Here is a 27,171-nt window from a genome sequence, read left to right as displayed (position 1 = left end):
TCCTGAAGAAGGTGGGGTGAACCATTGCAAGTGCCACCAAAACGCTGCGTCAACAGATTTTTTTTCTTTAATCAATTTTTTTAAATAATTTGTGGTGGTCGCCTCTTGGAAGTATAGTTAGGACAGAGATATATCAGCAATAATAAAAGGAGATACATGTAGAGTAAATACAAATGCGTAGAGACACTATATAAAAATAGAATACAATATATGGTTACATTACTTTAGTTGATTTTGAGTTCTCGGGAAGCTAAACAATTTCGTCCAAATGCACAGCACTTCCTATAGGCAGGGACTATTTAAGGCATGGGCAAGTGGGCATTTGTCCTGGCCCCCACCTTCCAACAGGGCCCATGGGAAAGTGGATATTTGCTTTATTTGATCTCTGTCTATTCTACTTTGCTATCTGAGCCTCTCAGCCTGCCTCTTCATCTGACTACGTGCATGTAGTGTCTGCTTAAGGATTTTTGGTTACACAGGCAAGACACATTTCAACTGTATTTTCGTGACCCTGTTAAATATTAGCAAATAATTTAGAATTGTTTGCCATCATGCAGACTTGAATTAGCAGGAAAAGTGCAATAAACTTCAAAGTAGTTCTGTATAGGGCCCCCCAAAATATGTTTTGCCTGGGGCACATACCTGATCCTCCTCATGTTTTGTTTATGGTGCTGCAACATCACAGGTTACCCCTTGAAATTGGTACTAAAGAACCTGAAATATCTGGGTGTTCTTGTGAACCCTGGTCTGAAACTTATGGGGCATGAGAATGTGTTCTAAATTACTAGTGAAAAAACGTAGCTGATTTCTCTAGGTGGTCAAAAACTACTGCTATCAATGTGGAGAAGACCCAAAATGGTTAAAAAATAACTAGATCTGCAAAGTTCAACTATGCCTTTGGAATGTTGTTGCTGAAAGTGCCTGCACACTGCTAGAACATATTACACAACTAAAGAATTTGCCTGGAATGGGACATGTCTGCAATTGAAATCCTCCAAATTACATGCAGCAATGACCAGATACCCATATGTCATCATACTGTGTGGTCTATCACTTGGCTCATTGAAAATACTGTCTCCCGAATTACAGATAAACGTCAGTGGGAATACATGAAAGAAGCTACACTGGTCTCTGTTGAGAGGGTTGGGATTCTCTATTGCAGAAATGGGGGAAATGTTATTATCCGTTCGAATAATTAAAATCATTACTGTAACATGACCATAAAAGAGAACAAAAAACAAAACGAGAATTTGTTACCTCCCTCCACCCCACCTGTTCCCCAAGTTTCATGACAGCTTGCTTCCTCGATACAAAAGTCTTCTAAAATACTTCTTAGTTTCCTTGCGGATAAGTTCATCCTCAATTGATCTTGTGATACTTTTCATACATTTAAATTGTCCCAATATAAAAGCAAGTGTGTCAAAAGCATTCAACTGAGACCAAGGGAGTGATGTAAAGTGTTTCAAGCAGGTTATAAAGTGTGATTGCCCCTGTCTTAGTTTGTTAAAGCGTTCTATAGAGACCAAGAGAGTAATGTAAAGTGCACACAATTACAGAAGGAGCGTTTTAGTATTTAAACAGGTTAATTTCGTCACATTTCCAAATGATAAAAAAGTCCCAAAGAAAAATCCTCCAGTAGAATGAAGTGTAGTACGTTTTCTTTATTCAGTTACTTCATCAATATCAGCCAACGCACACAAAATTAGTACAATTAACAGCCGACGCGTTTCGTCCCCATCCGGGACATCATTAGGGCTGTAAAACAAAAAATATATTATCATAATCCAAGTGAAATAATTTATACCATATCAAGATCGGATGGTATCAACGCAAGCATAAAGTGTCTACTCTGCCTATTGAAGAATCTAAGCATCCTATTTCATAAACTTAAACAATTTAACAGAATTACATTCATCATGTGGAGAAACAAAACTCGCATGAAAACAAAAATTAAAACAGAGGGTGGATTCCTAACAATTAATCTCCGTTTTACTTAACCCTTAAGTCCCAGTCTCCCTAAAAAAGATCAAAAACACTGAAAAACATGTGAAGCCTCATTCTTAATGATTGTTATGTATACAACCAGCTGGAACCCATGTGAAAAAGAAACCCACACAGATGGAGACCCTCACCTCCAAATAATGAGAATCCGCAGATCGATATATGGCCTCGAAGCCTTATTATTAATAGCAAACAATAGGTCCCCAGTGTAAAATCTTTCTGTCAAGAAACAAAGAACTGTACATTTCGCGTTGCACAAATTCACTTAACAGACTAACATCTATACATGTGTGCTCCACTGATGATCTGCTTGTAAAGAACTGCCTAACCCTTAGTTCACCTCAGTTTGCGGTCGTCATCCTTCCAACACCTGAACCGTGTCCCTGGTCCAAAGAATCCTTCATAACACCCAAATCAGCTACCCTTTTTCCTCAGTACACTCAATTCAAACTGTATGCATAAAGAGTGAATGTGACGGATCCACGTCCCCTACCTCGTCCGGGCGACCTCGTCCCTCGAAGCCCCGGACCTCGCCATTCGACCCTGTGGCGTCCATAGCAACCCAGACTCCACCCATCTCTCCTTCTTTGCAGGAGCCAATAGCAACAAGCGGAAAACCGGAAGGACTCGCCAGTAATCCCGGAAGTCCCTCCCTCAACTCAGAGGCGGAGTACGGAAAAGCCGGAACCGAAGAGAGCAGTGTGTTCAAGCAGGAGGACTCGTAGCAGGAGACAGCGTGCGGAGAACCTATGGAGACGAGCGGTGAAGCGGAAGAAGAAGACGAAGTCTGGACCGAGGACTGGTGGAGTCCGGTGGAGGAGGCTGAAGAGCGGCCGCAACTCGCGGGAGAGTTGCGGCGGGGCAAGTGAGTACCGATTCCCCTTGTACAGAGAGTGTAAATATTAGCGTGTAAAGTAGTCAAACCCACACCTTGCACCCAGCACTGTAGAACTCTGTATATTACCCGTTTGAAGTCACCGGCACAGTTGTATATAAAATCCTCGCACTCCCCCGGCACTCAGTCACCCTTCTGCCCTCCCATTCTTCCTCTTTCCCCCTCTTGACCCGTCCCCTACCTTCCTCACGTTCGCTCGAAGTCCCGCACCCCCTTGGTGAAGGTATACGACATCAGCCTGTTATAGCTAGTCGGATTAACGGCCCTCTTTCTCTCTCTCCTTCCCATACCTCCGAGGAGCCGCCATCCCGGTGACCAACCGACTAATCCCTCTGAAAGAAGCCCTCAACACGACTTCCGGCCAAGCACCTTCCCTCCGTGAAGAACCATCGTCTCAACATCGGGCCAAGCACCGCTTCAGGACACTGTTCTCCCTCCCCTCCCTTCGAACTGTGTATTGACAATAAAAACCGGCTAAGAGATAGCCCACTATATACGGCCTCCACGCCTGTTATTCTGGTTCGCCTACACCCCACGATCACAGTTGGTGTCAGAAGTGGGATTATCCGGAAGCATGGAGGCCGCTGTTAAAAAACTGGCGGAGACCCAGGAGCAACTGGGTAAGATGATGGAGCAGTTCCTCAAGACGGCCGAGGACGACCGGGGACAGTTACACGATGTCCTGAAAGGCCAGGGCGCAGCCCAGGACCAAGCATTAGGCAAGCTCACCGACGTACTAGGTCAACAAAGACCAGTCACTTCTCTTCCCTCTGTGGTCCTCCAAAAGTATGTACCGGGAGAAGATCCGGACTTCTTCTTCACTAATTTTTAACGTCTGGCCCAAGCCGCTGCTTGGCCCCTGACCGTTGGGGTCACTATCTGGGTCCTCTACTGACCGGCGAGTTACAAGCAGCCTACCAACAGGCCAATATCCAGGGACAGACCCCTTATGTTGACATCAAAACATGTATCCTAGAGCGCCTGGGTATAGACGACTAAACTTATAGGGTGAGGCTGCGCCAGGCCAGAGAAGGGCCACAAGAAACCCCTCGGGCCCTGTCTTTTCGCATCAAAGATCTGGCCGATCGCTGGCTGCGACCCGCCACGGCCACAAAAGAAGAAATACTCTCTAAAATATATCTGGAGCAGTTTTTAGCGTCTACATCCTACCACACAAAAATGGGTTCGTCAACACGCCTGCCTCACACTGGAGAACGCGATAGAGATCGCCAGTGCCTACAGCCGGGCACAAGACTTCCAGAAACCGAAAGAGGAACATACCCACCGACCCCAAACCCATAGCCACAACCGGGCCCCGAGACCTCTTACACCCAAGAAATCGGAGCCCGCTCCTCTGTTTCCTTACCCTGTTATGCCTTGACCACCTCCACCCGGACCTCAGTGTTATCACTGCGGGGGATATGGACACATCGCCCGAGTATGCCCCCAGAAAGAAGAACCGATGGAGGTGGGTCTGGCCCGGAACTTTGTTTGCCGCACTGCAGAAGCTACCCCTCCCAAATTTCATTGCCCAGTGGGAGTTGATGGACACCCGGTTTTAGCCCTTGCTGATACGGGCTGTAGGCAGAGCGTGCTCCGGCCCCAAGAGATGCCAACCCCGGTGGGACCAGTGACCGGTACAGTAACCATCCAGTGCGTACACGGTGATACGAAACTGTACCCCACCGCCCGAGTTCGGGTTCAACACCCCATGGACCACGGAAGCACGCTGACTGTTGGTCTAGTGCCTACCCTCCCAGAACAGGTAATACTGGGCAGCGACTACGCCGGTCTTCTCCATGATTCAACAGACTCCTTGAAGAAGTGGTGGTCCGAAGCCCCGTTTCCCCAGGGCCATCCGTCCCCCGAAACGACAGCCAGACCCTACAAAACAAAAACCCAAAAGAAGAAAGAGAAGAGGAACTACGCTACAGCATTCCTGGTTCGTTTGGAAGAACACCCCTGGGAAACAGACAGGGAATTCCGCGCAGCACAACAGGAGGACCCCGTCCTACAAGAGGCGTGGGGGCGTGCCTTGGACAATGAAGACCCCCTACAAGTAGGTCCCTACTTCTATAAAAAGAACAGACTTTTGTATAGAAAGGGAGGGGCCCAACAAACACACCAATTGATAATCCCGGGGCCCTTTCGCGATAAGGTATTGTTTCTCGCCCACAGTCACTTACTGGGGGGCCACTTTAGCGATGAGAAGACTGGTCAGGCGATCCTGGAAAAGTTCTATTGGCCAGGCGTTTACCAGCAAGTGAAGCAGTACTGCCGTGCATGTCTGATCTGCCAAAAGAACAGTAGATATCGACCCCCCCCGAGTGCCTCTTCAACCCCTGCCCTTTATAGACATACCCTTCAGTAGGGTAGGGATGGATATTATAGGCCCCATGTTACCCTCCAGAAGCGGGTGTCGATATGCCTTAGTCCTGGTCGACTACGCCACCCGTTTCCCCGAAGCCATAACCCTACGACAACCCACCACCCAGAACATAGCTAAGGCATTGATCTCGATCTTCTCTAGGGTAGGCTTCCCTAGAGAAATCTTGACAGACCAGGGGACCCCCTTTGTATCCTCCCTCATGAGACAGGTGTGTTCCCAACTAGGTGTTAAGCAGATAAGAACCTCCGCGTACCATCCCCAAACGGATGGGCTTGTTGAGCGATACAACGCCACTATAAAGACCACCTTGAAGAAATTATTGGCCCTTGAGAGGAAAAGGTGGGAGGAGATGTTGCCCCTAGCTCTATTTGCGATCCGCTGCAAGGTGCAGAGCAGCACGGGGTTTTCGCCTTATGAGCTTTTATATGGGCGTCCCCCGCGAACCCTGTTAGACATGGCCAGAGAAGCCTGGGAGGCCTAACCCGACCGAACCAGACCCCTCCCTGAGTATGTGGAGAACCTCAGAACCCATCTGGGACAAATAAGGGACATTGTGAGACAGAACAATGGTGACTGCACAAGCAGCCCAGAAACAACAATATGATAAGGGCACAAAACCAAGGTCCTTTAACCCTGGAGACCTGGTGCTCCTCCTCATGCCTTCCTCAGACCACAAACTGCTGGGGCAATGGCAGGGCCCTTTTTCGGTCCTACGGCAGGTGACGCCGGTTACTTATGAGATAGAAACAGACCCTACCCGGCGGATCTCCCAGATATACCATGTAAATCATTTAAAGGAATGGGTAGGCCCTCGCCCCGTTCTGTCCAGTACGGAACCAGAAAACGTCCTATCCTATGAGGTCTGTATGGATCCGGAATTGACGGAAAAGCAGAAACAAGAACTCCGCTACTCTTTGAGGCCACTACAACAGGTGTGCTCATCCTACACTGGTCACACATCCGTTATTGAGCATGCCATCCAAACGGAACCCGGTAAAATGGTACGTCAACGACCCTATCGGGTCCCTGAGGCCCGCAGAGACGTCATTAAGGATGAAATAGCCCAGATGCTGCGTATGGGGATCATAGAACCTTCTATTAGCAGTTGGAACTCGCCTATTGTGTTGGTGCCAAAACCTGACGGGTCGATCAGATTTTGCATTGACTTCCGCGAGGTCAATAAGATCTTGTCCTTTGATACCTACCCTTTGCCTCGTGTTGATGAGATGATTGGGCGCATAGGGAAGGCCAAGTACATCAGCACGCTCGACCTATGCAAGGGCTATTGGCAAATCCCATTGAGAGACGAGGACAAAAAGAAAACTGCATTTTCTACGCCGAAGGCCTGTATCAGTTCACCGTGTTGCCCTTCGGCCTTCACGGCGCCCCCGCCACTTTTCAGAGGGCCATGAATCAGGTGTTACGGCCTCATTCCCGATACGCGGGGGCCTATTTGGATGACATATGGGTCAACAGCTACGCCACCTACAAGAAGTCGTTTCCTCCCTGGGTTCTGTTGGGTTCACCATTAACCCCTCAAAGACCACCTTAGCCACCCAAACAGTCAAGTACCTGGGCTATCTTTTAGGCGAGGGAGTTATCTGACCCCAAAACAATAAAATCACCGCCATACAGTCGATCCCTTTCCCCCAAACACTAAAGGAGCTCCGCGCATTTTTAGGTCTCTTAGGGTACTATAGGCGATTCATCCCTAATTTTTCCCAGACCGCAGCACCCCTAACCGATCTCTTAAAAAAGTCTACAAAGACAGAAGAGGCTCTGAGACAACCTGACACCTTTTTGCTACATGCATTTAACACTCTTAAGCAGTCCCTGATGTCTGGTCCTGTGCTTATCAGCCCGGACTATTCCCTGCCCTTTATTCTCCAAACTGACGCTTCAGAACAGGGCTTGGGGGCAGTCCTATCCCAGAAGGACCACAACGGGGAGGAACGACCCATCCTCTTTTTGAGCAGAAAGTTGTTTCCAAGGGAGATGAACTACGCCGTAGTAGAAAAAGAGGCTCTGGCCATTAAATGGGCTGTAGAAAGCCTCCGCTACTACCTGGACGGATGAAATTTTGTCCTGTACACCGACCATGCCCCGTTGGAATGGATGGCCCGTAACAAAGGGCACAACGACCGCGTCCTTCGTTGGTTCTTATCCCTACAACCCTATCGGTTCAGGACTTTACACCGGAAAGGCGTTGATCAGGGTAATGCCGATTACCTCTCCCGTTACCCTCCCCCTCCAACCCGATCAAGAAGGACAGCTAGGGGAAGGGGATGTGACGGATCCACGTCCCCTACCTCGTCCGGGCGACCTCATCCCTCGAAGCCCCGGACCTCGCCATTCGACCCTGTGGCGTCCATAGCAACCCGGACTCCACTCATCTCTCCTTCTTTGCAGGAGCCAATAGCAACAAGCGGAAAACCGGAAGGACTCGCCAGTAACCCCGGAAGTCCCTCCCTCAACCCAGAGGCGGAGTGCGGAAAAGCCGGAACCGAAGAGAGCAGTGTGTTCAAGCAGGAGGACTCGTGGCAGGAGACAGCGTGCGGAGAACCTACGGAGACGAGCGGTGAAGAGGAAGAAGAAGACGAAGTCTGGACCGAGGACTGGTGGAGTCCGGTGGAGGAGGCTGGAGAGCGGCCGCAACTTGCGGGAGAGTTGCGGCGGGGCAAGTGAGTACCGATTCCCCTTGTACAGAGAGTGTAAATATTAGCGTGTAAAGTAGTCAAACCCACACCTTGCACCCAGCACTGTAGAACTCTGTATATTATCCGTTTGAAGTCACCGGCACAGTTGTATATAAAATCCTCACACTCCCCCGGCACTCAGTCACCCTTCTGCCCTCCCATTCTTCCTCTATCCACCTCTTGACCCGTCCCCTACCTTCCTCACGTTCGCTCGAAGTCCCGCACCCCCTTGGTGAAGGTATAAGACATCAGCCTGTTATAGCTAGTCGGATTAACGGCTCTCTTTCTCTCTCTCCTTCCCATACCTCCGAGGAGCCGCCATCCCGGTGACCAACCGACTAATCCCTCTGGAAGAAGCCCTCAACACGACTTCCAGCCAAGCACCTTTCCTCCGTGAAGAACCATCGTCTCGACATCGGGCCAAACACCGCTTCAGGACACTGTTCTCCCCCCCCCCCTTCGAACTGTGTATTGACAATAAAAACCCACTATATACGGCCTCCACACCTGTTATTCCGGTCCGCCTACACCCCACGATCACAGTGAATATTACTTGGTTTGCAACAAAATTTACTGCAGCCTCACACCCCCTCATGAGTATCCACCTGGATCCCCATCAGCTCACCTATTCTGTAGAAAACAAAAATCCCCAGCCGGTTCCATATATTATTACTGCTCCAAATCTCTGAGCGCTTCTTGCTGTAAATATCTGAATAATACTATTCCACAAATCCGCCAATCGTTATTATAATTCCATATATCAACTGCAACCAAATAACAAAAAGTATTGTCATGTGATTAGAACTACCGCAACCTATTTTTCAAGATCGATGCCTCCCTCTTACCTTTATCAATCAGAATATCAACATGTGCCTCGCTTCCGGCACGATAAATCCGGAATGCTTGGAAAAGACCGCAAAGCTGCCTTTTAAATCCCCTCCTAACCAATAACACCTGTACTATCTCCAATTACCCCTGATCCTCCAATCACTTCACAGCCTCAATTAAGGGCCCACTTGTCTCCTCTTCCGTCCGCTATCCCAAAAAAAAATATATATATAACAGCGCTGGTACTGAGCATGTCTTCCGAAAACGCCGTTCCTCCTCTGGTCCGCCCATGTATTCTCGTCTATATTGGTGACAACGCATCCTAAATGAACCTCTGGTTATACTTAGATGTTCAAATGCCCCTCAAATTATGACGCATAATATGTACTCAAAGCAACACTATCTTCCTGAACAGTCAGTATAGCTATATACTTTGAACCGCTTCCCCGTAACCTTCAACGCGTTCCGTTCGGCCGTAAATGCTAAACAGCCAATCAGCGAGTATGTATCATATCAGTCGCCCAATCCAAAACTCCCTTTCATTCTGGCCTTGTGCCGCCGAATAACACCACCAAGTTTATTTACCAGAACCACTTATTCACGTGACTATTCCTTCTTTTACAGTAAAAAATGCGTACATCACCAAATTTGCATGCGAAACGACATGTTTTTTTAGTTTGAGTGATTCTCAATATTTCATAAAAACGTCAAACAAAACGACAAAGGTGGCAATGCACCGCCCGATCGGATAAACTACCGATCAGCGTATTTCCGATTTGATGTCCCCACACCCATTACCTCGCTGCTGGGATTCATCTTGACCTAATACCGCCATTTTAACTATGCGGACGTAACCAATCGCCATTCATATCCTATCCCAAATACACTGTAGTCCACATTGGTAATCTGATAACAGTACTCCTTGTACATCATCAACCCCGCCAGAACTATGCTTTCTACTGCACACTTGAAATCCATAACATATCATGTGAGGATCAGAGGCCAGAACCAACTGTCGCATTTTGAGACATCAAGATAATAATCCTTGGTAAACTTCTAGGGTACCACGTCACAAACTACATCAATCTATAATGCGCCCTCATCATCAAGCATACTCTAAATAGTCTAGAACGTCCAATTACACCGCCCTATTAAGCATAGTGTATTGCATTTACCAAGAAAACCGCAGGCTGTGAAGACTATTGTACTGAAATAATGTCCTGTTGTTCTGTTCATAAGATCAAAAAAAACGCTACTCAAGTCCGTTGCTCCCATAATCAGTACAACGTGTCTTTATGCTCAGTGTCAACCTCCCAACAGGGCATACTCATTGAACAACCTCTAAATATCTCATCTGTAGATACATTCAAGTCTACCCCTGACCCGTTGATCTTTAATTTAGAAAATAATGTAATTCTGAGTCAGTGTTCAATCCTAATGTGACCGTTCTGCACTTGCTAATCCATCTGGCTTCTGCCTGCCTAATCCTGAGTTCCCACCCCCCTTCTGATGTTGGGATAATGATTATATATTTTTTGTTTTACAGCCCTGATGATGTCCCTGATGGGGACGAAACGCATCATTGTTAATTGTACTAATTTTGTGTCGAGTTGGCTGATATTGATGAAGTAACTGAATAAAGAAAACGTACTACACTTCATTCTACTGGAGGATTTTTCTTTGGGACTTTTTTATAATATGGAAATGTGACAAAATTAACCTGTTTAAATACTAAACCGCTCCTTCTGTAATTGTGTGTATTTAGTGGGAGTGGTTGATGACGATGAACCACTAAGAAGTTGAGCGTGACCATAGCAAGATTGAGAAGTTATGTAATTACATTGAGATAGCTTTCCAGTGCACACAGTAGTTGACCCTCATCGTCTGGTCTAGATTTCATAAGTAATGTAAAGTGCTTCAAGCAGGTGGGAAGGTTAATAAGTGTGGTTGCCCCTATCTAAGTTTGTTAAAAGGGTTCTTATGGTGTTGCCTAAATGCTGAAATAGCATGTATGACCTTCCTATCGTTAGTCTTCATACCTCAACTTTTGTTAGTTTACAATACCTGGTGACCCAGAGCGGTGGTACTGGTCCTGCCTGCAGATTCTAGATGTATTATTCGGTCTTATTCATGGGCTTTGTCCATGCCTCTTGGTGTTCGCATATGTTAACTCCTTCGCTGCGGCGGCTATTCCGCCGCAGCGCTAAGGGGGCGGGGCGGCCGCGCGGCGGCCGCATGCTGGTGACGGAACCGCTCCGTCACCAGCCGCGGTTGAGCTGTGCTCATGACGGAGCGGTTCCGTCATGGCCCCGCCAGCTCAATAGAACGCGCCGCGCAGGCGCGAAATCCGCGCCGTGCAGGCGCGGCGAGCGGGCCATGACGGAACCGCTCCGTCATCAGCACAGCGCCACCGCAGCTGATGACGGAGCGGTTCCGTCATCAGCATTGAAGCAGTTAAAGTGCTTTGTGCTTGTTAGTGCATGCAGTCTCTTAGCACGTCCCGGTTATATTAAGCCAGAGACAACTAGTCAAGTGCCAGTCTGATTATGTGCGTGAACTTTTCCATTATTGCTAAATTGGTTGCATCAGTTTTGGTGAAACACAACTCTGAGACCTCCTTGCAAGTTTTTAATCCTTTTTCCTTAACCACTTGGCTGCTAAGGGGTTTTCCCCTCCTGCGCTGAGCTTTGATGTTTCCCATTATACATGACGAGTTGACCTTGTCATGAGCACAGCTCCAGTGTGCCTCACGACGAGTTCACCTTGTCATTAGCATGCAAGTGGTTAAAGATTGGGCGAAGCAACCATTGGCTACCCTTGGCTAGGTTATGGCAGCAGCACAACAAGTGCAACCACAATTCTTTTCTGTGTGAGGATAACCTGCATGAAGCATTTTCCCCCTTATGTGCCCAGACTGGGTTAAAGTCTGTGATTCTTAGAGCTGTGCCTGCATAAAAAGAATTTTCCTGCGTGCCTGAACTGACAGTGCTTCAGGTAGATAGGCTGGGCTTTCCCCGGAATATATGTTTTGTCCAGTACCGCCTTGATGGCTTTGACCTGAAATGTTCCTATATCTATTTCAGACGAGATGATCTGTATCTGCTTCTTCACCAATTTTTTTCACCCTGATATCGGGATTGAGGGTAAGTGCAGGCTTTCAGCTTCTATCCTCAGGCTGCCGATTTCTTGCTCCATCAAAAGGCGCCAGGGTGAATGTTCTTGAAGATCATTCATAAGTAATGTTTGAGTGAGTTTTCTGGAGCTCTCGAAATTCTGATGTACAACTTAATGAGATCCCCCTGGAGCTCCAACTCAGACCTCCCGAGGCCAAACTCCAGCCTTAGACTTGCTCTTCTGGGTTGCCGCGGGGCTAGCATCACCAATTTATAGGCTTTGGCCTGTTCCACTGTTATGACAATGTTCAACACACCTGGATAGGCCCTGTGGCCGTAACTAGTTGCCGGGGTAAGTTTCGCTTTCAAGACTGTCAGCAGTGGATCAGCTGTTGGACTCAGCAGCCATTGCCCCAGTTGCCTCAATGAACGGATGGTTTGGTCTGCCTTTCCCCTTAGGTGTATTAGATGTTTGCCAGCTCTTGCATTCTCAGAAAACCATACCCCAAGGTAATTGTAAGCTCTGGTTGTCCCAATTTGATAGCCACCCAGTTGCCAGTGTGCATGCTTCTGTTTTTGGGTATTCTCCAAACACTATTATCTTGGTTTTACCTTGGTTCACTTGCAGGTGGTGTTCCTCGTTAAAGCCATGGAGTGCATAAAGGGCTCTCTGGAGGCCCACCCATGTGTGATCCATTATTTCAGTGCCATCCGCATATTGTAGGATTGGGAACCTCACCTTCCTCAGCTCTGGAGCAACTAGAATAGCTCCTTGCACGGCGGCCCCCGGATCTGTGTTGTATAGATTAAAGAGTAAGGGGGCCAAGACAAAATTCTGCTTAAGCCCGTTCTTAGTGGCTACTCTAGATGTTACTGTAGTAGGACTTGTTTTAACCTGTACCCATGTTTCTTGATGGGGATATGATAACCTTGTAGTAACCAGGCAGACACAGAAGATAGTTGGCTGGTTATTTATTGGCTACATAAGTAGCAGAGCCAGGAGGACCAGCTCTGCCAACAGCTCCAACAAGAATGTCCCTGGTTCATACAGTTGCCAGGAGACATATATTCTAGAGCATTAGACATCATCACAGGTTTAAAGGTGCACAACATGAGATAAACTGCAACATATCTTCTCTTCCAAAAACGTTAAAAAAAACAGAAAAAAACTACCAAGGAAAAACGGACAAACAAAGAAACAGAAAACTAAATTTCCCTACACTAAAGAGAGACAACACCGGTCTATCTACACTGGCCTTCATACAGATCGCCACGAAGACGGATGTACCCGCCCGTCCTCGCTCTCATATACGCATAATTCCCATGCGATTTACACTCCCGTTTTTCACCCGCTTTTACGCCGGGTTGGAATTATCACCGGCTAAACAAACCGTTTACTTTTAACTACATACAGCCCTGAAGAGTCACGAGTCTAGTGCCCGTCTGACGAAACACGTGTCGGCTGGTAGCTTCTTTCTTTGATGTCAACCTTCCATAAAAAGGAAGGCCTAATACATTGCATTTTTTGAATCCATACACCTGAGTCTACCTTGTCTCATTGAATACTAATTGCATTAGCGGGCGGCCATCTTGGCAGGGTGACGCTCCAGCTTTTCTGGGAACCCGGACTATTTAGAGCCTCAGAGCGCCGACGCGCAGGATCTAGAATCTGAGTTCTTCAGGTCATTGCTGCGCTAGCGCCACAGAGGCAACTACCATACTGCTGCCATTGTTTTTAACTTGTTACTCACCTTTTTTAAAATTGAATTTGGGCACTTCCTAATCACGCGCTGACTCCCCGGTCCATCGCAGCTAACTGGTGCTGATTGTGTGGAGGGAGATTACAGTGCATAGCACTTCCTGGTGGTGCCATTAGCAGGTGGCCATCTTGGCAGGGTGACGCTCCAGCTTTTCTAGGAACCCAATCTATATTAAGGCACATGACACTGTCGCGCAGCGGACACGCGCAGCGGGCGCTTCAAAGCCGTGCCTAAGGGAAGCCAGTCTGCGCCAGTCCGTGCCCAGCCGGGTCCAGGGGCCATAAACCCTGGTCCTGGGGCCGGAAGCGTACACATCTACAACTCCTCACACCTATGGGAGTCAAGACCTCCTGTCAATCCGAAAAGCTTACATTCTATGTGCCCTATTGCTATGACCCTCTGAACACACTGCAATTGGAAGCTGTCACCCAGTACTATCGGTGGACACTCTAGTGGCAGTCTGTGGAAGATGTTCCTTCATAATTGTAGATCATTGCCTAAACATTGCACTGAGATGTAGTGTAGTTCCTATTATCCCAATAGGCTCTGCGCATTGGAATAATACCTTCAATAGTATAGGCCTAGACCAGACGTTAACTAGGTCTTCTATTGTCGATATTAGACTTAAAGTTTTGGGTTTGCCAGCTAGCTCAGAGTTCACTAGAAACTTTCTCGAATAGGCAAGGAGGAGTTGAACCTCCCTGGATAGACAAGAAGGGATTTAGTTTCTGACAACCATAGAACATGACAACTTTGCTCTCCCCTAATCAAGAGTGTATCTCTAGAGTCGTGTGAAAACAAAAGACAACTTATTTTACTCAGTCAGTACGTGCATTCTTAGTTTCACCAGATTGTAGATAAAAGGAAGAGACAGGCGTGTTCAATAAAAGATGGTATTTATTGATCTGTCTCTTTTCTCATACAAGAGAAATGGATCGATATTATCGCAATACTTATGGCTAAGTAAAGTGCATACAATAAAAGCAGAAGTATAAAATAATACTGTAAAAACATTTATATGGTTTCTAAGCCATATGGTGGTTTAAAATGGATAAAATAGATATATACACATATACATTTGACTAAACGTACTCAACTGGTGTTTCTAACTACGCCTACCCCTGTGTACCTGACCTAAGCCTAATACGTGGGTGGGAATAGAAAGTATCAGTTTAAGTTAAGTTTGTTTTGCCAAGTGACTGACTAAAGAATTCTCTGCGAGGGGTTATTCAGTTCTGTACCTGGAATCTAGGATGAATGAGGGATGGTATCTCTCGTCTCTGGTCTCGATATTCCAGGCTGCCCGGAAGCACCGGAGCTGGATTTCTCGGCAGGAGAAAGCAGCGTCTCGTTCTCAGCGCGTCAGGAAGGCGGGGCTGCGCCAGCGGGGTCTGCTCTGCTCTGGGCTTCGGCAAGTCTGGCTGCTCCGATCTCGTCACCACCGCGTGTGTTTGCTTAAGGCAATACCGGTAATATTTATACCTGTAAGGTGCCGAGATTGACGTAAGGATGGACATAGATACGTCAATAAGGATGTCATACGAGCTGGTCGTTAGCACATTCTTTTGCTGAAGTTCTCGGTGAAATCAAAACAATGGCCGCAGGGTTTTTCCCAGGTTGTCATAGGTTTGATTTGTTTTGAGAACTCCGTATGCCTTATCAGGGGCTGGAGGAATATCGCTTGTCTAATTAGATGGCAAGCGTTATGACCTAATCAGATAACACGTTCCTGTGCCGTAGTGTGGCTTAATCAGATAACGGTTTCTGCATCATGGGATGGCTGCTAGTTAACTTGTTAACCAGAACAGGGTCAGGAATAGGGGGATCGATACAGAACCTATAGGAATACATCACACCCACTCCACGCTAACTATGGCCATGTTTACGAATCTAGGCATAGTAAAACATACTGTAGAGTATCGTGTTTACCTTACCACCCCAAAATACATAAAATGCATTTTGAAATTATCAAATATACGGAAAAAACAGTCAGATGTATTATATGCACTCAAGCTGTAGAATAATGCTAAAGTAATCACGCATATGTATACATTATTGCTAATAGGTATATGAGAATTTACACATGAAATGGCTCTTAATACAGAAAAAAGGTTCGAGACCATTTCATCACAGAATAAAATAATTATGAACATGCCAGCGGGCAGCTAATGTCTATAAAGTATCTAAAAATAGAAATTTTAGTTCTCTAAGAATAGTTCTTACTTTAAGCAGAAGATAAGTGTCCCGAAAAATCGTAAAAATATTTTGGGGCTGCTGAAAAAAATCGCTGTCCGTGAACTGGAGGGGAAATTGTTCATGTTATTTTGCTATTAAAGTTGAAGGCCAAATTCAGGGAACGTCGTGTGCTAGCTTGCTCAAAAGTCTCTATTTCTGCTCTGGTGAGAACATCCTATCATTTAGACTGTCGAAAAAGCTGTCAACAGCTTCCTGGGAGAGTTCCACTAACTCGGAAAAAGGTGTAACCATGCATTCGTGCGCATGATTGTCTCCATTGACGTTTTGATTAGTATTGCTGACAGAAGGTCGTACCTGATCGATGCTGCTTTCATCTTGAACTTCACTACCCCTCAATCGTAGTGGTGAAGTTTCCACGAATGCCGTCATCAGGATTGGTAGCCGTTGAGGGCAGCACAAAGCATGAGCCTTTATTGGACTCAACAATGTTTCTGCATCCATTGGCGCATCCGATTGTAGCGTCAGACAGGTGTCCAACACGCATTCTTCTCCGCATAGCAAGCACCTTAATACAGGTAAAACACATCGATGTCACATTGGTCGAAATGAAAGAAACCAAGTCATGTTCAGGTCTCTAAGCCGGGATAGTCCCAGGATTTTTGATATCCGGTCCCGGTATCCAATGGCTCGGATTGTTTCTTCCCTTGTCGCAGGTGTTTTGTCTGTGACATGGTTTGCCATAACGAAATATTAGGACCAAGAATAGGATTCCTGCAATTAGTCCCAAAATGAGGGGAAGTCCGCCAAAAATCGAATGGACGAAATCTGGAAAAATACCCAGTATGGCTTTGAATAGTGTTAATGCCATCGAAAATGCTGTCTTAAATACCTTTGAGACTCCACTGGTATCAGAAATATTTAAGATTTCATTCAGGATTTCTGTGAAATGTATGGGGGAATTAGTTGATAACAATGAGTGAATCTCTGCAGTCGTCCTTGCGACTAGGAGATCATACGTTTCTTTTGATGACGTGAGTCTGGTCGGCGTCTGAAGAAGCACTGTTTTCATTCTGCTTAAAGTATCTATTCGAATAGAAGTAATTTTCAAGTTAGGCCATGCCCTTGCCTCCCTGTCTGGAAAGGAGCTGGGGAACAATAAGCATCCACAGCACTTGACCTTCGCAGTCGTAGTTACGAGATAAGGAGTCCCGGGCATAAGACTACAACATCTGCGATCCACAATTAGAATGTAACTCCCATTATAGAGTCTTTGAAAGAATGGTTCTATCTCTGTTGCAGGTGCGCCTAGCTGGTGACATGAAAGGTTATTTGAGTTCCCTTCACAGGCTCCATGCAAACTAATTCCATTACACAGAAGTGTACCGCTTAGTGACATCGCACAATTATTGCCACTAAGAAACACTTTCTGTCCTTTATTACTGACACATGCATGTGAATAGGGCAAGTTCCATGTTGTCTTAATGTACCCTTTTCCCAATTTTTCGTACATGCCAGCCTGTATATATTTTTGGCAGTATTGAAACCTGAAGGTTGATATTGGAATATTAATTATCCCATGTATTATCCATTCACTGACAGGTCGTTCTGACATTGTCACTGGTAATCTTTCGAGTTTCTCAATGCTCAGGATTGTATAATCAGCACCCTTCTGTGCCATACTGATTTGTTTATCAGTAAGGTTAAAGATATTGAATAGTGACGTTGTGTTGATTAAACGCCAAGGCACATAGCCTGAACGCAGATTTTGTAACGTCCAGCCAAGCTGTACAATAGAACGCAATTGAGACTGACCGTGTTGTAACAACAGTAAGTCTTGCGATAATATGTCGATTGCTGAAGACACAATGCTGTCCAAAGAAAAAATTCTGGAGGACAGAGTCATTAACCCATTGTCCACTACAGAAAGTGATTTTTCCAAATTAATACGGTCAATTTCCCGTATACTTTCTGCTGTCTCAATTTGAGTCACCTTCCAGGCCTCGTTGTAAGCTGCATATACAGAGGCTGCTATGAAGCGTTTTTGACGCTGTTTGCGCGGTCCCATAATGAAATCACGCAAGTCAGCACCATCAGTAAGTAAAGTTAGGTGTTGCTTAATTTCTGTCAGTGTGGAAGTTTGTAGCCATTGAAGGCATAATTTGCCCACACTGTAGGTGGTTATTATCCCTGGGTGTTGTCTTTGGGAATATCTAGGGTCTGGCCTGGTCAATTTGAACCCCTGTGTTCTGTTCAGGAATCTGTCTTGACAGTTATTAGTATCTGTGGGCCAGATCAACCACTGTTTCCAATCAGGATGTGTTCTGTTTTGGTTTAATACATAGTTTACGTCTATCTCTTCATCTGTAGAGCTATTGCTGTTCATTGTTGGCTTTGGAATAGACGGTTTATTTAAGTCTTTGATTTTGGCTAGGCCAAGACAGGTAGTTTGTTGAACAGTGTCATTAAAAAATATAATTTGTTCTGGGATCATGCAGGCTCTAAACAATGATTCTATACCTTGTACTTGCCATTCTTTTGTACCCCAAACACTTTTTACTTAAACATTTTTGTCCCAATAATCGAAACCAAAAGTATTCATTTGTTCAAAAAATGAGTCTGAATATATCAATTTTGTGTTCGTTAGCATGGTCTTTGTCCCTGTCTTATTTGACAATTTGAAATAAAATGTTTCAGCATTACTTGTGTTGAAACCTGAAAAGTATGAATATTTGTCATAAAAGGTTCTTGAGCTTCCTTTTGGAGGGGTTGCACAATGTTCCCATTGATTATAATTTAAAACATTTCTAGGTTGTGCCGATTTATGTAGAAAATGGTTACCATAGTGGTTGTAACAGTACATACTATCATAATTAGTCGAACCCTGCAAATAATCATGTTTGGTAAATTTAGCAGACATCACTAAGTCATACATCATATTATTAATGCTTTCAAAGTCCCAATCATCAGCAAATGAGCTTGGTTTTACAAAGTCACTCAATGAGATCTTGATTTGGTGTGGATATTTCAGGATTTCGACCGGACCATAAATTTCGTAGTCAGTGTTGTCCCATGCTACCCCACCCGGTATAGGATTGGCTGTGAAGTTGACTGAAGAAAGTTGTCTTTTCTCGACGTGTGAAGATGTGTGTGGTTTGAGGATCAAGTTGATTTTCTGACTTGCTGTGTCCATTTTAGCATATTTTCCCTCAATGAAGCGTCCCAAAGTTAGTACCATGATGAGCCAAAGTATGAGGATAAATGCACCAAAGCCCACCCAAAATTCAATCCATGGAGAAATCAGATATGTTTCTTTCAGTTGTTTCAAAAGTTCTTTAGCTTTATCTTTAAAGGTTTTTGTTGATGGCTGTGTTTTTGATTCACTGAGGTCTTCAGAGGAATCATCGAAGTTTATGAAGTAGCCGGATGCAGTTCTGTCAATTGTTCCAATTGCTTCAGGATTACTGTTTCTTGCATATTCGTTTGTTACTTCATTGTAGGTTGGTGTGTCTCTGCTAAATGTTTTTATTTGGGTTTTCAGAGGTTTAAGTTCCATTGCATTGTTGCATAGTCCTTGTTGTTCTTCTGTAGGCGTTTCGAATGTGATTAGCCTCTTAGTTAGGACCTCTGTGTTGGTAGCAAACCTTGGTGTTCTACTACTTATCGGGAGTCCACTTGGCCTACTATTTGTTATCGGCCACATGATTGTGGTTTTACCAGGTCGATGGATACAACTCGGTTCTCCTTTTTACCAGCAAGCGACGGTAGTACAACTGATCTTGTCCCGTTGATAGACAAGACAGGAACTGCTTTTCTGTAAGAAGGCCCAAATTCCTTCTTTACCGCAATCTTTTCTCTGACTAGATCCCCGACTTTTGGAATCCAGACAGGTCTTGCTGGGACAGGTGGTGGTTCTTCAGTGGTTGTTGGCTGCTGTTTCAACTTTATGTTGATTGACAAAAGGGGACTCAGTTGTTCCTGAGAGAAGAGTAACTTTCTGCAGTATTTTTCCCATATCTAGAGTGGCGGTACCAACAGGGAGCTGAACGCATACAGCCCATGTCCACATAGTGTTTCCCAATGATTTAGCTTGACTACTGTAATTATACACATAGAGCTTCATTGGGGCAATAACAAAACAAGAAGGGGTCCGCTGTTCACCTTTTCACTCTTCCAAGATGGCGCCCATATTAACGCCGGTTTACACGAGAGATGTGATGTGCCTGATCATATCTTGAATATAAGAGGGCTGACCCATTCGGTTTTGTACATTTACACTTACTAATAAACACTGCCAAAGAGTACTATGAACCTAACACCTCCCTTCAATGTAACCACGAGTTTCTCAGTGTGAGCGCACTTGGAATCCCCCTTCCAAGATGGCGACCACGTTTACACATCCTAACACGTGACCTATGAGTCACGAGGGTGACGCCCCAAACGAGCAACAAATACAGCAGCCTACCGGGGACCCGATACTATCCGGATCCCGGTAGCGATGGGTAGGCGCAAGAGCTCTGACCGAGGCTCTGAGAAGTAAGTACATGGCGCGCTTGTTGTAGCGACCCCCTGGGAGCGCAGCGGGTTTAGTAGACCGACCCGGACACTAGGCGCTTGGTGTACAACCGGGCGCTTCCGCAGCCGGATTGGGCGTTGCCAATCCGACTGAACACGAGGGCTCCGTGTTTTTGATTTCCAGATCGAATCTAATGCAATTTGAGACTAGGCAACACCGCAATATTCAACATGCTGCAAGTGGCGCCTGCTAAGTACCCACGCTGTACTATGGTGGTGTTTGTTCATCTCTGAGACCCCTATATTAATATAATATTAATATGAATATGAATTTGGCAATCACTCTACAGGGGCAGATCTACGGCAATGATAACCTATATGTGCCTACATACCCGCATAGAAGCCCACACAAGATGAATGTATTATAACACTATTGGTGCATACTGGTGGTGTGAGATCTTCAGTACATAGATAAATCAGTCCACCAATGAAACACCCAGACATTGGGTGTTCCCCGACAATTTTAAAAAAACGTATCTTTGTCTTCCCTGTAGCCATTAAACCCCTATTGGCTCTCTCCCTTGATGTCACACCTACCGGGTACTGTTGACACCTGTACTCCTTGACCTGTAGGTGAGTATCTAAGGAGTCCCTAGAGGTAGACAAAATAGACACCTTGAATAAGACTGCTGCTATCATGTTTTTAATTTAACTTTCCTGTTTTTAGTTTCCTTTATTATTATTATTATATTTATTTGATTTTGTGAAAGAGGTGACATGTGATAAAAGTGAATATAGTGGATACTTATTGGTCACTGCTCACAGAATGTCACAGACACAGAGTCACTTCTCTTCACGTAATCACAGTGTGCTCACGGTCAAGAATGGGTAACTGTTGTCCTTGTATTTTGATAACTCTTCCCTTTTGTCTCCACTAGGCAAGAGCGGTTACAATCAGGTAGTACAACAGTAATAGTAAATTTGATGTTTATAGGTTGACACTTTTAGGTCTTTCCTTGTGATAGATGTATATAAGGTCCTGAAGAATCGCAGCATAATTGCAGAAGCGAGAAACATGTTGACCCCACTGAACGCTGTGTAGTCCTAGATCGTAATACAGAACCTAACTTCTGGCGATCATAGGCCACCCACTGGTTTTATTTATAGTATGGGAACCACCAGAATAAATTGCTCTCCGGTATCCCTTGCTATATTTTAACTCACCCACCTACACTATTCACTTCTTACTTGGCCCCTCACTTGCACTTCACCCACAGGCTGTTGGAAAAAAGATCTCCGATAAAGAGCCCCTCCTAGAGGTGAGCCCGTTGGACATTGCACCGCCTGTCCAACGAGGAGCAACGGCCGATGATGAAGCATGACACTTGCAAGAGTGTGTGAGGCCATTCATTCCAACTAATGGGATGCCCAGGGTAGCACTCCACTGAGCACTACCCTCCTACCAATCTTCTTCCCTCCTTGACCGTGTTACTCTTCTCTCAGGAACAACTGAGTCCCCTTTTGTCAATCATTGCTACTTGGGGCTCTGACTCAGGTTGGACCTTCCATTCTACTTTATATTTTCTCTTGGAATGGTAAATTGAGCCTAAGGATCAACACTTGATCGAATCCTGTTACCCCTTCTTTGTTACATATCTTGCACGGCTAATCACCGTGGGGTATATATATACTACTTGGTGGGTAAGTGTTCCTCTATCCCCCTCCTCTTTCTGAGTCCTCGACCAATGTATCTTGGACCGGGTTGATATACCCCTGAGTAATATCCCCCTTGATCTTTCCTTTCACTTTCACCAGAGAGCTCCGTACTGTCCCACGATGGACGGACAAGGACTCAGTTTTGGTGATGATGATGCAGCAGCTATTCATAGGCTTCCATCTATGCTAGGCATGGACCTAGAAATTGCAACAGGGAGCAACTCCACTGATTGGAAAGCACTCTCCGACATGAAAAGAGAGTGGGTCCGAATCACACTACATGGAGCATTAATGGCAGAATACTTTAAGGCTAAAATAGCACCCAACGGTCTCATTGTCAAGAACTTCCCCAGAATTTTCTGGGAGGACGGCCAATTTAAAATAGAATGGTCTCTCATTTCTTGGAAATGCACGCATGACTTACTGATTCTTCTGGTTAACACAGCCAAACGGTTGGCTGATGAGCTCCTGACCAAAATCCAGGCAGCAGAAAGCGCCTTAAAAAACTCTGGACAGAACACTGGTTTTAAGACCAAGTTGACAGAGCTTAACAAAGAAATCACAGAACACAAGGATTTCTTGATGAAACAAAAAGTGGCAAAATTACAAAAGGATATTGACAGATTCTCCAAAGAGAAAGTTTATCCTTATCTCAAGGACGACTTTGTCCCCACGGGGACAGGGTATCTCTCCGACTCAAGTGCCTCCTCTTCAAAGCGAGGCTCCAACACCGATGATAACTCCAGTGGAGACGAATGGCAACCCAGACCCCGGAGAGGCAATAGAGGAGGGAGAAGGGGACAACCCTTTTATCAACCGCCCCCCTACCAAGGTCCTCCGATGTGGCACTTTCCACAGTTCCAACACCCCATGAACCCCTTTGGACCCGTATACCCCCCTCAGTTTGCCCCGCAAAATGTGAACCAACAGCCTTTTTTAGACAGAGGTTGGGGCAGAGGGCGCGGGCGCAGGCGAGGAAACGCTCCGGACAAAAGGGTCCAGTGGGAGGACACACAAACCACGGGGGTGGAAACGAGGAGCAGGACAGGGAGAAAGTAAGCCTTGTGGCGAACCTTTCATCACACCAACTCACGATACCAGAAGAAAAGGTCCTCCAGAAAGGATTGGGATTTGTGCCCACCCCTAAAACAGACAATTTTGAACTGACTTGTGAGATTCAGAAATTCTTCAGGAAAGTTAGATTGAGAGCTTTCTTTGATGGAAAAGCCGTTGAGACACGCACTGACTCGGGTCTTCACAATCCATCTACTTTTACACCACACAGCGGGATGATACCCAACGAAGTCCTAACATATGAGCAGGCTGTGCTCAAGGACATTGGGACATTGAGACCATGCAAGAAATTCCAGAATCTGTCCAACATGGAGAAACAAATACTCAACTCTTTGGGTAATGACGAAACAATCACGATCAAACAGGCTGACAAGGGTGGGGCCACCGTCTTAATGGACACTAAAGACTATGAAACAGAATGCCTAAGACAACTAGGGGATAGACGTTACTATACTCCTATCCCGGCTGACCCCACCGCAAAGCTAACAACCACTATTACAGGATTGGTGGAATCTGCAGAGTGTCAGGAATGGATTACCAAGAAAGAGGCTGAATTCCTTGTTAAGAAGGATCCAAGAGTACCGTACTTTTACACCCTTCCCAAAATTCATAAGGGCACAACACCGGTACCTGGACGCCCGATTGTGTCAGGGATTGGTTCCATTTTGGAGCCTTTATCACAATTTTGTGATTATTTCCTGCAACCACTGGTGAAGAGAATCCCTTCCTATGTGCAGGACACCAAAGATGTCTTATGCCTCCTTGACAATCTGCAGGAGGGCACCCACATTGACTTCCTCATAACCCTTGATGTGGAGGCCCTCTATACTAATATCCCACAGAGGGCCACACTCGGGGTTATAGAGAGGACGCTCAACATGGAAGTATGGACATCAGCAACACCACCTTCCTTCATCATGGAATGTGCTGAACTTGCCCTGACTAGGAACTTTTTCGAATTTAAAGGGCAATATTACCAACAGACCCAGGGTACATCTATGGGCAGTACCTTCGCCCCTTCGGTGGCATGCCTGTATATGGCAGACTTTGAGGATCAATACATTAATGGACCAATGAACCCCTACCAGTCTAACATCATACTATGGAGGAGGTTCATTGATGACATCCTCATACTCTGGACAGGGACAACACACCAATACCTGGAGTTTTTTGCGTGGTTGAACACCCTGAATAACTTCTTGAACTTCACAATCACTGCCTCAGACTCCAGGATTGCATTCCTGGACCTCACTATCAGACTGGAAGGGGGTAAGATCAACACCACAATGTACCGGAAGCCTACTGACCGGAACAGTCTGTTACTTTTTACCAGCCACCATCCAAGAGCTTTGAGATTGAACCTTCCCTTCGGGCAATTTTTGCGGGTAAGGCGAAATTGCACCAACCTCACTGACTACAGGAGTGAATCCAGTATTCTTTCACGAAATTTGAAAGAACGAGGTTACCCCACCAGGGAGATTTACAAAGCTCGGAAGCGGGCACAGAACAACAATAGAGAGGCACTCCTGGAGGATAACATCAGAACCTCACAAGAGACCATGCCCTTGACGTGTGTTACGACCTATACACCGATCTCTAATGACATTAAGAGAATTGTCAAGAAGCACTGGCAAATCCTTAATACAGGAGAGCTGACTCTGGAGATCCCCAGGTTTGCCTTCAAAAGGTCCAGTAACATCAAAGATGTCCTGGTTCATACCAGACCAAAACAAAGTGTAGTTCGCAGACAGAACACACTCTGGCAACTCCCTCCAGTGAAGGGACACTACCCATGTGGCTCCTGCAGCGTTTGCCCCTTTACCAAAGTCACCAAGTCTATCAACTTGACCGAGACATTCACTTGGGAAATTCGCAATCACACCAATTGTAATTCCTCCAATTGTATCTACCTCATTAGGTGCCCTTGCGAATTACAATATGTGGGCATGACCACCAGATCGGTCAAGACTCGCATATCGGAGCATCGCAGTAATATTCGATGCAAAAAGACTAACACGAAGATGTGTCGTCACTTCCTGGAACATAACCACACTGCTGACTCTATTTGGTGGGTCATCCTGGAAACACCTAACAGCAGATCCAAACAGGACCTTTTCCACAAAGAGCAGCGTTGGATACATAGGTTATCATCAGACAAACGGGGGCTCAACGAAGACATCCCGTGGAGCAGTCTGTAAACATATCGACTGTCTATGTCCCAGTTGTGGTACTTAATTTTCTGCAGTATTTTTCCCATATCTAGAGTGGTGGTACCAACAGGGAGCTGAACGCATACAGCCCATGTCCACGTAGTGTTTCCCAATGATTTAGCTTGACTACTGTAATTATACACATAGAGCTTCATTGGGGCAATAACAAAACAAGAAGGGGTCCGCTGTTCACCTTTTCACTCTTCCAAGATGGCGCCCATATTAACGCCGGTTTACACGAGAGATGTGATGTGCCTGATCATATCTTGAATATAAGAGGGCTGACCCATTCGGTTTTGTACATTTACACTTACTAATAAACACTGCCAAAGAGTACTATGAACCTAACACCTCCCTTCAATGTAACCACGAGTTTCTCAGTGTGAGCGCACTTGGAATCCCCCTTCCAAGATGGCGACCACGTTTACACATCCTAACACGTGACCTATGAGTCACGAGGGTGACGCCCCAAACGAGAAACAAATACAGCAGCATACCAGGGACCCGATACTATCCGGATCCCGGTAGCGATGGGTAGGCGCAAGAGCTCTGACCGAGGCTCTGAGAAGTAAGTACATGGCGCGCTTGTTGTAGCGACCCCCTGGGAGCGCAGCGGGTTTAGTAGACCGACCCGGACACTAGGCGCTTGGTGTACAACCGGGCGCTTCCGCAGCCGGATTGGGCGTTGCCAATCCGACTGAACACGAGGGCTCCGTGTTTTTGATTTCCAGATCGAATCTAATGCAATTTGAGACTAGGCAACACCGCAATATTCAACATGCTGCAAGTGGCGCCTGCTAAGTACCCACGCTGTACTATGGTGGTGTTTGTTCATCTCTGAGACCCCTATATTAATATAATATTAATATGAATATGAATTTGGCAATCACTCTACAGGGGCAGATCTACGGCAATGATAACCTATATGTGCCTACATACCCGCATAGAAGCCCACACAAGATGAATGTATTATAACACTATTGGTGCATACTGGTGGAGTGAGATCTTCAGTACATAGATAAATCAGTCCACCAATGAAACACCCAGACATTGGGTGTTCCCTGACAATTTTGAAAAAACGTATCTTTGTCTTCCCTGTAGCCATTAAACCCCTATTGGCTCTCTCCCTTGATGTCACACCTACCGGGTACTGTTGACACCTGTACTCCTTGACCTGTAGGTGAGTATCTAAGGAGTCCCTAGAGGTAGACAAAATAGACACCTTGAATAAGACTGCTGCTATCATGTTTTTAATTTAACTTTCCTGTTTTTAGTTTCCTTTATTATTATTATTATATTTATTTGATTTTGTGAAAGAGGTGACATGTGATAAAAGTGAATATAGTGGATACTTATTGGTCACTGCTCACAGAATGTCACAGACACAGAGTCACTTCTCTTCACGTAATCACAGTGTGCTCACGGTCAAGAATGGGTAACTGTTGTCCTTGTATTTTGATAACTCTTCCCTTTTGTCTCCACTAGGCAAGAGCGGTTACAATCAGGTAGTACAACAGTAATAGTAAATTTGATGTTTATAGGTTGACACTTTTAGGTCTTTCCTTGTGATAGATGTATATAAGGTCCTGAAGAATCGCAGCATAATTGCAGAAGCGAGAAACATGTTGACCCCACTGAACGCTGTGTAGTCCTAGATCGTAATACAGAACCTAACTTCTGGCGATCATAGGCCACCCACTGGTTTTATTTATAGTATGGGAACCACCAGAATAAATTGCTCTCCGGTATCCCTTGCTATATTTTAACTCACCCACCTACAC

The 27,171-nt window shown here is 45.7% G+C and overlaps 1 protein-coding gene across 2 annotated transcripts in view; it reads right to left on the bottom strand.

The window, feature by feature from the left end:
• PCID2 (PCI domain containing 2) overlaps positions 1–27,171 on the bottom strand; it is a 339,645-nt gene that overhangs the window by 234,962 nt on the left and 77,512 nt on the right. The window lies entirely within an intron of this gene.

The sequence above is a fragment of the Lissotriton helveticus genome, chromosome 8 (genome assembly GCF_964261635.1).
Source record: "Lissotriton helveticus chromosome 8, aLisHel1.1, whole genome shotgun sequence".
Lineage (NCBI taxonomy): Eukaryota > Metazoa > Chordata > Amphibia > Caudata > Salamandridae > Lissotriton > Lissotriton helveticus.
This window is presented reverse-complemented; position numbering and strand designations above follow the sequence as displayed.